This window comes from Emys orbicularis, chromosome 1, assembly GCF_028017835.1.
Source record: "Emys orbicularis isolate rEmyOrb1 chromosome 1, rEmyOrb1.hap1, whole genome shotgun sequence".
NCBI lineage: Eukaryota > Metazoa > Chordata > Testudines > Emydidae > Emys > Emys orbicularis.
The window spans coordinates 82,619,429-82,624,831 of record NC_088683.1 but is presented as its reverse complement, the minus strand read 5'-3'; positions in this window follow the sequence as shown (position 1 = coordinate 82,624,831).

Sequence of the window (5,403 nt, the reverse complement as noted above, 5' to 3'; positions counted from 1 at the left end):
GAGAGTCATGGTGAATCGCAGGAAGCCGGGGGTGCAGGGCCCTGAGTTCCCCCATACTCCGTGACAACTGGTGTTTGTTCAGTTTCCCGGGCAAAGGTGTCACCTCGCCCCAGCCCCCTCCTGGGTTCTCATGTTACAGGCTCAGGTATTTTCAGTCAGTCTCCCATCCCCCAAGGCAGACCATCCCAGCCACACTCCCCTGTCAGCACTCACAGACCACAGTAAGAACAGTCCCAGTTCGTCACATCTCCCCCCTTCGAGACCGAACTGAGCGGGGTCACTTCAGCCAGTGACCCGGGGAAGTTCGAACCTACCCCCGTTCCCATGGATGCCCCCGCATCCCTCCCATTCCTTGGTGAGAATTACACCAGGCCCCTCCAGTTTCACGCCCCCCCTTAGGTCGGGGTGCTCGAGGGCATTCGCCGTTCGCATGGGGGAAGGGTTATGCGGCCTGTGCCCTTTTCCCACCCCAATACCCCTGGGGTTCCAACTGGGCTGGGGTCTTCTCCCAGCACTCCAGTCTGGAGGTCTGTGCTTCGGGCTCTCTTGGTTCAGAGCCCCCCTTTTAACCTTGGCCACCCTCTGGAAAGGCTCCTCTATGCTGGGCAAGGGTCCTAAAGCCGTTTTCCCCTTGTCCCGGGCCTTCCTTCCCCTCTGACAGGGGTCACAGGATCGGCAGTACTGCTGGACAGTAACAAAGACCCCAGGCCAGTAAAAGCTCCGTAGCAGCCTCTGCTGGGTACGCCAGGTTTCCTGGTGCCCTGAGAGGGGAATGTCATGGGCCCGGTACAGCAGCTGGCGGCGATACTTCTGGGGTACCACCAGCTGCCTCCTGATCCCCCCTGACTCCATTTTCCCTGGGGGAGCCCATTCTCGGTACAGGAACCCCTTCTCCCACAGGAACCTTTTCCGGCCACCTCTCCCCATGGTCTGTACCGCACCGAGGTCGGCCAGGTCCCTTATCTTCCGTAAGGAGGGATCTTTTTGCACCTCGGCCTGGAACTCAGCAGCTGGGACAGGGATGGCCACCTGTTCTCTCTCGCCGGCTGGGTCTGAAGCCACAGCCTCCCTGAGCCGTGTCCCTGGGTGTTCCCTCCCCACCAGGTTAGGGTCCTGCGCCTCGGGCAAGGCACCCTCCCCAAGGTCAGGGCACAGTGCTCCTCGCCGGCTCTGACTGCGGGTCACAACCAGTGCATTCTGGGGGTTGCTTGGCCAGTCCTCCAGGTCCCCCCCCATCAACACCTCAGTGGGCAAATACGGGTGTACCCCCACGTCCTTGGGGCCCTCCTTGGGCCCCCACTTCAGGTGTACCCTCGCCACAGGTACCTTGAATGGGGTCCCACCCACCCCCGTCAGAGTCAGGAAGGTGTTGGGCACCATCCGATCTGAGGCCACCACCTCGGGCCGGACCAGTGTCACCTCTGCGCCCGTATCCCAGTATCCATCGACCTTCCTCCCATCCACCTCCAGGGGAACGAGGTACTCTTTCCGGAGGGACCACCCCGCGCCCACCGTATAAACCAAAAACCCTGAGTCTGGAGCATCCCGCCCCGCAGAGGAGCAGGCCTGGAGCTCTCCTCCCTCCTTAGCAGGTGGTACTCTGCCAGCCCCCCTTCCCTGGGAGTGCTGCCTCTCGCCCGGCTGGGTCTCTACCCAGTCAACCCTCTGTGGGTTTGGTCTGCTCAGTCTGTCTCTGAGCCTGGGGCACTGGGCCCGTATGTGGCCTCTCTGGTCACAGTGATAGCAAACCATGTCCCAGGGGTCCCCTCGAGTGGGTTGGATGGACCTGACGCCGGATCTTCCCCTTTGGTGGGGTTTCTCCGTATTTTCCCGCTGGGATGGCCCATGGTGACTCTCGCTCTGCGTTGTGGTGGGACTGTTCCTTTGGGACTCCTCCCGGCCAGCCCCTGACCGGCTCTTCACAAACTCATCGGCCAGCCGGCCTGCATGTCGCGGGTTCTCTGGCTTTTTGTCCACCAACCACAGCCTCAGGTCAGATGGGCACCGCTCATACAGTTGCTCCAGTACCAGCAGTTTAACCAGGTCCTCCTTCGTCTGGGCCCCATCTGCCCACTTGCTGGCGTATCCTTCCATGCGGACGGCTAGTTGCAGGTATGAGATCTCAGGGGTTTTATCCTGACTCTGGAACCTTTCCCGGTACATCTCAGAAGTCAGCCCAAACTCACGTAACAGGGCCTTTTTGAATAGTTCGTAGTCCCCTTTCTCCGCCTCTTCCAGTTGGCGGTACAAGGCCACGGCTTTGGGGTCCAGTAAGGGGGTGAGAACCCGGAGTCTGTCTGCAGGATCAACCTGGTGCAGCTCGCAGGCCGTCTCAAAGGCATCCAGGAAGTCATCCATGTCCTCCCCCTCCTTACGTGGGGCCAGGATGCACTTATCAAAGTTCCGTGCAGTCCTGGGTCCCCCCTCACTCACCGCAGCCGGGGGCTCGCGGCCCTTCAGCCTCGCCAGCTCCAGTTCATGATGCCTCAGCCTCTCTCTCTCTTCATGCTGCCTTTGTCTCTCATTCTCCTCCCGTTCATGCTGCCTCAGTTTCTCTTTCTCCTCCCGTTCATGCTGTCTCTGTTGTTCACGATCCTCCAGCTCTCTCAGTTTTAGCTCTATCTCCCATTCCAGCCAGTTCCGCTTCACGGATGCTGCGCATGGCCGGGAGGATCCCCTGCTGGCCGGGGGGGTCCCTGCGCCCTCGGTATTTGCTGGGCTCCTCCCCACCCTTCCCCTAGGCATATGAAGGAGGGGTCTCAGGAAGCCCTCAGCAGCCGGCTGACCACTCCCAGCTGGGACAGACACTGGGGCCTGCGCTGCATCTGCCAGGCTGCTTCCCTCAGAGACAGGGATCAGTTCATTCGCGCGATCTCCCTTCTCCAGCTGGGCAATGAGCTGTTCTTTGGTGAGCTTCCCGATGCGCACCCCCCTCTGCTTGCACAGCTCCACCAGGTCGCTCTTAAGCCGCTTGGCATACATCTTCCTGCTGGCCACTCACAGGCCTGGGTGCTCACCGCTCCCCACAGTTTCCAGGGAGACCCCTAGTGTGCCAGCCCTTCTCGAGGTCACCACCTCTCTGCCAGGGTCGAGCTGCAGACTCCTCCGCCCCTGGGACCACTCGCTGCGATCCCCCGGGGGACCCTGTTACTGCAAAAGTCCTTCTCGCTGGTCACACACTCCCAGGGGTGATAACCGTCTCTCTCTGACTCCTCAGCACGCCTGGTCCCCGTCAATCCCCCTTCGTTTTACTTCTCCCCAGTCACTTACTGCAGGAAGCGCCGTCCACGGGGTGCAGTAGATCCCACCGCTGCCACCAGTTGTCACGGAGTATGGGGGAACTCAGGGCCCTGCACCCCCGGCTTCCTGCGATTCACCATGACTCTCAGCCAGCCAGTAAAGCAGAAGGTTTATTTAGACGACGGGAATACAGTCCGAGACAGGTCTTGCAGGCACAGACAACAGGATACCCCTCAGTTAGGTCCATCTTGGGGTCCTCGGGCACCCCAGCCCCCCTCCAGAGGTCAGAGCCCTCCCTGCCTCCAGCCACCTCACCAGCCAGCTTCCCAGACTCTGCCTTCAGCGACCCCTCCCACAGCCTTTGTTCAGTTTCCCGGGCAAAGGTGTCACCTCGCCCCAGCCCCCTCCTGGGTTCTCATGTTACAGGCTCAGGTATTTTCAGTCAGTCTCCCATCCCCCAAGGCAGACCATCCCAGCCACACTCCCCTGTCAGCACTCACAGACCACAGTAAGAACAGTCCCAGTTCGTCACACCCTCGAATATCTGAATGTGGAAGTACGTGTCCTGTAGATCGAGGGCAGTGTACCAGTCCCCGGGATCCAGGGAGGGGATGATGGAGGACAGAGAGACCATGAAAAACTTGAGCTTTAACATGTACTGGTTCAGGCCTTACAGGGATAAGGAAATAGCGGAAGGTATTAGTACCCCTTGCATCTGAACTCCTCTGGCATCACCTCCACTGCTCGAGTAGGCTCTCGTGAGAGGGGTCCCTGAAGAGGGACGGGGACGGAGGGTGGGTGAGGTAGAAATAAACTGGAGAGCATAGCCTCAGGAGACGGTGTTGAGGACCCATCAGTTCGAGGTCAGCCGTGACCACTCAGGAAGGAAAGCACACAACCGGTTGGAGAAGGGAAGTTTTATTTCGGGTGGATCCCAGGTATGAACTGGTAAGTCGCCCCCAGGTGTCCCATCAAAACTGGTGCTTACCCGCCTGTTTGCCCTTAGAGGGCCCACACCGGGATTGCCTTTGCAGGTGCTTTTTATAGTCCCTTGATTTTTTATATGGGGGCTCATATCTGGAGTGGTTGGCCTGACTGGGAGCCTGCTGCAGTTTGAACTTGGTCCTGGCTGGTGCCGGGACATAGGGGATGAGGGTCTTTAATGTTGTGCGGGAGTCCTTCAGACCGTGTAACTTCACATCTGTTTGTTCTGCAAACAGGGCCTTGCCATTGAACGGAAGGTCCTGTAAGGAGTTCTGTGCCTCACTGTACAACCCAGATAGCAGGAGCCACGATGCTCTCCTCATGGACACCACGGAGGCCATAGACCTTACAGCCGTATCCGTGGCATCGAGGCTGCCTGAAGGGCCGCCCTGGTGGCAGCCTGCCCTCCTCAACCAGAGCCTTAAAGTCCTCCTTATCATGCTCCTGGAGGGAGTCTGCAAATTCGGGCATAGAGCCCCACAAATTGAAATCGTATCTACCCAGCAGGGCTTGGTGGTTCGCCACCCTCAGTTGGAAGCTTGAGGACAAATAAACCTTTCTACTGAATAGATCTAGTCTCCTCAAGTCCTTATTTTTAGGAGTAGGAGTGGGTTGACCTTGTCGCTCCCTATGGTTGACCGACTCGGCCACTAGAGAGTTGGGGGCAGGATGGGTATACAGGTATTCATGCCCCTTGGCGGGCACGAAATACTTCCGTTCTGCCCTCTTAGAGATGGGGTGCAAGGAAGCTGGGGTTTGCCACAAGGCGTTCGAGATCTTTGCCACCCCTTAATGGAGGGGGAGAGCCACCCTGGCCGGTGCCAAAACCAAGAGGACATTGAAGAGGGAGTCTGAGGGTTCCTCCACCTCCTCGGCTTGATGCCACCCTTTTCAACAGCTCTTGGTGAGCTTTCGTGTCCTCTTGTGGGATGGGTGGAGGAGGGTCCATGATCGCCTCATCCAGGGAGGATGAGGATGAGGGTGCAGTACTCTGCATCCCCACCAGTACCGCAGGTCCCACCACTTGGTCCCCTTCTGAGTGCAGGACTGGGAATGAGCGCTCCACTGACTCTTTTCTAGGAGGCTGAGAGAGAGAGGCCAATGGTCTTTCCAAGGCTTCGGCCACCAAGCAAACCACCACCGGAGGCTGCGTCGGGGCCCACGGGGCCCATTGGTACC